General features: G+C 34.7%; 1 long non-coding RNA gene across 1 annotated transcript; it reads left to right on the top strand.

The window, feature by feature from the left end:
- The first annotated feature begins 210 nt into the window (after positions 1 to 210).
- LOC143921432 (uncharacterized) lies at positions 211 to 5317 on the top strand. Its single transcript, XR_013261435.1, has 3 exons — positions 211 to 273; positions 707 to 868; positions 3172 to 5317. It is a non-coding gene; the product is annotated as an uncharacterized LOC143921432 (long non-coding RNA).
- Positions 5318 to 6214: the final 897 nt, after the last annotated feature.

Below are 6214 nucleotides of genomic sequence, written 5' to 3'. Positions count from 1 at the left end.
TCTAGCGGTACTTTAGTTGCATTTAACATTTAAAAAAAGAGAAATAATTTATTTTTCGTGTCATAAATTTGAAACCGAGTATGATTAATTATCACTCTCAAATAATTCTGAAACGTAAATAAAAAAAAAAATGATGAACAGGAGAGGGGGAAGAAATAAATTTTTAGAAAGGCATTAATAGGTATGCTCATCGATTGTGGTGCTAGCGTCAATTCAATTGTCATTTGACAGATGTCATCGTTCACATAACCTCAAAATGTCATTCGGCAATAGGTAATTAGCACTTGTTTTGATTCGGTTCACATCATTTTCTTACACGCTACAATCTAAAACCACTTCGCAATATATTTGAATCTTTGTGTATATTTTATCTCTATTATATTTACGTATGTACATATACGAAAATTTTGGTATAAAGATATCAATGAAAAGATACAAAATTGAGGTTTCGATACAATTCTAAAATACTTTAGTATTTGTATGCTATTTAGATCTCTTACTTTTCAATCAAACTTCTATCTATGTATGTCCGTGTATACAACTTTTTTAATATCAACAGGAATTCCAGTACAGAGATTTCATACAAATTCAAATTGAATTTGTATAATTTTTTGTAAAGGAGAAAAATAACCATTCAGGCACAATTTTAGAGCATTGTGACGATTATGTGACGTTAGTTTTAATTAGATTTATTTTTATATTTCAGTGAAGTTTATGATGTGGTAGTAATTGATGGCGGACCGGCTGGTCTCACCAAGCTTTTTGAAAATGGGTAGGAAGCTTTGCCGTTGGAGGCCGGCAATCCGATAGACGAACGAGCAAACAGCTTGCCACTCGGAGACGCTATTACAGATCTCGGAGCTGAATGGTTATTATAAATTGTTATTTATATTGATATGCATTTATTTACTTTACTATATAGTCTTCATTGTCAAATGGCTCGGTGTCACGGTGAAGAAAATAATGTCATATTTGAAATGGTCAATGATAATAACCATGTAGAGACTTCCGGGATGGCCGGATTGAACGATGATTCCACTGGGAGTTAATTATTCAATGAAATATCGGAAAAGATGAGCTTACTGTGTTATGATATGACCAGGGTTGCCAGACTTCCCCATCTGAGCGGGAGTTCAACAGACAAATCCCGAGTCCCGCACTGCCTCTGAAAATCCTGACTTCTTAAAACAAAATGTAATTCTTGTAATTGTATCCAAAATATTTTATTAACTGTGATTCCTGTGGATTATTAAGTAACTATTTTTTATATGTTCTCTTCTACATATATATATATATATATATATATATATATATATATATATATATATATATATATATATATATATATATATATATGTGTGTGTTTGTACTTATTTATATACATTATAATTTAATTAAAAATATTTTTTCCTTTATATCTTCATTAATTCGTAAGCTTCTTTGTTTTTCATTGTTCGAAATAGTGAATGTTCCGATCTGTGATTTTGGAAATCTGGCAACCTAGGATATAGCGTATGAGGAATTGGAAAGAGTAGCCACTGATTCCGAATCACTCGGTGATAACTGAACAGTCGTGTGACTGGCTTGAAGGGACCTCCAATCTAGAATATGTACTTCCAAGATATTTCTGCATCAAAATTTTACTGTGTCAAAGCAAATAGCAACAAAGAACTCTGATGATGGCTTATATTGTCAGAAAAAAAAAACACTGACATACATCCTTGAATAGTATATTTTTCGAAAAATTTCCCTTGCAAAAGTTTATATGGTATTACAAAAAACTGCTAAAAATCAACGAACTTATAACTTGAATTCAGTCTGCCCTGATCTTCACTTTCAGCTTATTTCGGTATTAATAAACGAGAAAAGGATCCAGCATACCAGCATGAGAAAAGAATCCACAAAAAAGACTACAAAGTATGAAAAAGACCCGCCTAATGTTTCTACTGCATCCTTCAGATGTAATTCTTCAGATAGTGAATAGAGTCAAAATTATTTTTATTTCTATTATTATATGGACATTAGGTACAACAAACGAACATTTGCTGAGCGGCGTACTTTGCTGCTCGAAAATCAACAACTACATAAAAATGAAAGGCGATTTGGATTTATTAAAGAAGTTGAACAAAATAGTTGACTTTATAATTACCATCATCAAGATTACAGCAATAGAAGAATGACAGAATTGATATGGACTAATATTGGCGAAAAGTTTAATGAATCTGGGAAGATATAACATTTATTATTTGCATAAATATATGAATTAATGGGCTAACTGTGTTTTGTGAAATGCTCACATAAATATTCCCTGTTTTGAATGGCATCATTACCCGGCCTTCTTTGATAATTGTCATGATAGCGACTAGAACTCGCCGTTATTGTTTTCAGTTTTTGAAGTAAACTGATATTTTTCGTTCATCTTAATGAAGTTGTGAAGTATGCAAGTAGTTTTAACAATTTTAACAGATTTATCCAATGAACAGGACAAATACACGGTGTTTCAAATACACGAAACTTTGATACAAGTACGAGTATACAAAAAGCGCATTCGACCTCTAGATAAACGGTAGTTAAATATTGTTCAAGACTCTTCCATTATGCAGTCTCATAATATTGGTGCAAAGGGGAAATCCTTCATCCGCCACAAAATAAAAATTGAATGGTCGTCCAAATTCTTCTTCTCCTATTAATGGCATCGACTCTGGGATTTTTTAAGTATTATTTGAAAGTGCTTGGCCTAATCTGCAGTTACGAAATACTCCAGAATCACTATTTCTGCCATAATCTCCTACGTCAATACTTGTAAATAGTCCATCTGCATCTGCGCATGCCATAAGATGAAAAGAGAAGTACTCTTTATGATTAAAGTAACTACTTCCTGAATTCGCTGGCGAATGTGTTTGCCATCATGTTATGACTGCAAATGTAGTGAAACCCCGGTGTGCGTGTTTACGTCGCATTTAACGTTAAGTGCTAAATGTGACGAAGCAAATACAGTGAAGCATTTACAGTGTGCATGCTGATTGATGCATCTTTGGTGTGCGGCCTGACTAAGGAGTTCAAAAATTGGCATAAAATACTGTTCAAAGGCATTTAAGTCATGTTTTTAAAGATTGCCAATGAAATTGTCTCTCATCAATGAGTAATCGTTTTGTGAATGTTAATTTTCAGATACAAAGACCCGTTGAATGCTGAAAATTATGTTGGCGTGCCGAGATCAATCATGGATCAGACGCTGGAATGGTTTCACGAATTGGAGAATTCGCTCAAAGCATCCGATACTTGGTTCGACATAGCCGTCAGTACTTACTCTTACTCTTAATGTAATATTGAACACTTCATTATAAATTACGTTCAACAAAAATACTCACCTTTATTGGTTTATTCTTATTGTATTATTTTTATTTTTACTTTATTTTATTTCCATCAGTACCTAATGGTTTTTTGTTTTATATTATACTAGCTGTATTACCCGGCTTCGCTCAGTATTTATAATATAAACCACTTAAACATGACTAAGCAAATAGTAAACATTTAATTAAAAAAAAAAAAAAAAACATTTTTTTTTTGCCTTCTAGGGCTTCGCCCTCGGCGCCCCTCTGAGCCTTTGCCTTCTAGGGCTTCGTCCCTCCACGCCCCCATGAGCAATTGCCGTTTAGGGCTACGCCCCCATGATCAGTTGCCTTTTAGGGCTTCGCCCCTCCGCACCCCCATGATTAAATGCCGTCTAGGGCTTCGCCCCCATGATCAGTTGCCGATAAGGGCTTCGCCCCTCCACGTCCCCATGATTAATTGCCGTCTAGGGCTTCGCCCCCATTATCAGTTGCCTTTTAGGGCTTCGCCCCTCCGCGCCCCCATTATTAAATGCCGTTTAGGGCTTCGCCCCATGATCAGTTGCCGTTTAGGGCTTCGCCTCATAAGGCTGCGCCCCATGGGGCTGCGACCGATAAGGCTGCGCGCCATAAAGTTGCGCCCCATCGATTTTTTGTATAATTGTTTCTTTTCTTTTCCACTACTGGTTTTATTCTTCAATCGTGTTTCTCAGACTAACAAATGCGTCGTTATTAACACTTTGTCGTCGGGTAACGGAGATTACAGTCCTCAGTGAATTGTTGCTAAACGTCGGGTGACTGTAATCTACATTTTGAAATCGTGTTCACCGATCGTGATTTACGTGAAGATTTTTTATATAACCAACATTTTTTATACAAATAAATTTTTAAGGAGAATTTTTTTTTAAATTTGCCCAACTTCTATATAATTGCAAAATTTAAAATACAATGATTTTTAATATTTTTCTAGCAAATAAAATTTCATGATAGAAAAATATTAAAAACTATTTCCATCGTCTTTCTGATGGACATGATTGCAAAATTTAAAATATTGTTGCGTAGGGGTGGGTGGAGGATCCAAGTAAAAGGCCAACAGTCGTTTCACAGCATTTATTGATGATTCAGGAGATACACGCAGTGTCACTGCTAAGTCCAGAATGACATGATATCGCCTACGTACCGCCTTATAAGGGGTAGATCTCTCAGGACGTCTAATCTGTTTACCTACTGTATAGTCACGTATTCGGATATGTATTCCCACGGTATGAGAAGTGCAATCATTGTTTAGCTTTCATGCACTTAGCTTGTCGCTAATCCCTAAAACCACTTACACCGGTCTCACGGTCTCTCAGGACGTCTAATCTGTTTACCTACTGTATAGTCACGTATTCGGATATGTATTCCCACGGTATGAGAAGTGCAATCATTGTTTCATGCACTTAGCTTGTCGCTAATCCTTAAAACCCACTTATACCAGTCGCACGGTATGCATTTAGTTAATCCGTTAACAGATATCCGTTACAGATAATCTTTGAACGGTCACAGTCTCTGGGATTCTATTTGCTTAATCCGCGGCGTACGTTACAATATAATCTTTTTTGGACAGGGATAACCAACCTTTTTTTATACAAAGAAATTTTTAAATAGAGAAAAAATCTAAAAATATTCCCATCATCTTTATTTATTTATCAAAATAACAAAACTGCTAATACATATAACACAAAATAACAAAAACAAATTATAAAGCATCTTCCACAAAGGTATCCATTAACACCCTTCAAGAAAGCAGCAATGTTATTAGAACTTCTAATGCCTTCAGGAAGGGCATTATACATTTGAACACCTCTGTGAAAAACACCTCCTGCAGTTTTAGCTTTCTTAACTCTACCTATAATTAATTTATTTCTATTTCTTGTTTTATAATTATGTATATCTCTATTCCTAACTAAACTTAATTTACAATCCAAATAAATGCCCAAATACTTAATATTATCTACTACTTCTACCACTCTCCCATCCATAATCACATCACTCACAACTTTTTTATTATTCATCCACATCATCTTAGTCTTACTTAAGTTCACTTTCAGTTTATTCTCACATAACCAATCACTTAAATACCGTAATTCCCTAAACATCATCACCTACAATATAAACTAACGTATCATCCGCAAACATATGAAGGTTTAAGGTTTGCCGAACCTTTTCTACAAAGCATTTACAACAATTGAACAATGAGCGGCACCTTGGCTATCCGTACTCTGATAATAATTTTTGAACTGGGATAACCAATCTTTTTTTATTCAAAGAAATTTTTAATTAGCGGAAAATATCTAAAAATATTACCATCGTCTTTATGTCTAAAAAGTCTCTAAAAATCGTCTAAAAATATTACCATCGTCTTTATAGCCAGCAGCGTGGCTCGGTCGTTAAGCTTCTGCTTAACACTGAGAGGCGCCGAGTTCGATCCCTTGAGCTGACCTCGATTGAAAAGAATTTTTCTGAGTATATCTGTAATGCTGCTGGTCAGACCAGGATTTGTGACTCCTGGTTGATCGTTTCCTATCAGAGTTTGCCAATTTTCTCTGATTTCATTGTTGAAACGATTCCCGATTAAAAATTGGCTAAAAATCCTTCCTACCCACTATGTCACCACTATTAGAGTATGATTAATGTAAATATTACAATAAAAATGTATGTACAATTCATAGATGTCTCGTTAATTGTCGAGTTTAAGTCAGTGTCTCGTAATTTAGCGACTTATATAATAAAAAAATGCTGTATTGTTTGTAATTTGGCCAGGAAGGCGCATTGGGGTTTACCTGTAATGCCTTCCTGGTATGAAATAAAAAAATAAAAAAAAAATAAAAAAAAAATGTTAT

This window comes from Arctopsyche grandis, chromosome 2, assembly GCF_051622035.1.
Source record: "Arctopsyche grandis isolate Sample6627 chromosome 2, ASM5162203v2, whole genome shotgun sequence".
NCBI classification, from domain to species: domain Eukaryota; kingdom Metazoa; phylum Arthropoda; class Insecta; order Trichoptera; family Hydropsychidae; genus Arctopsyche; species Arctopsyche grandis.
The sequence above is the reverse complement of the archived record's forward strand: the minus strand, read 5'-3'. Positions and strand labels throughout refer to the sequence as shown.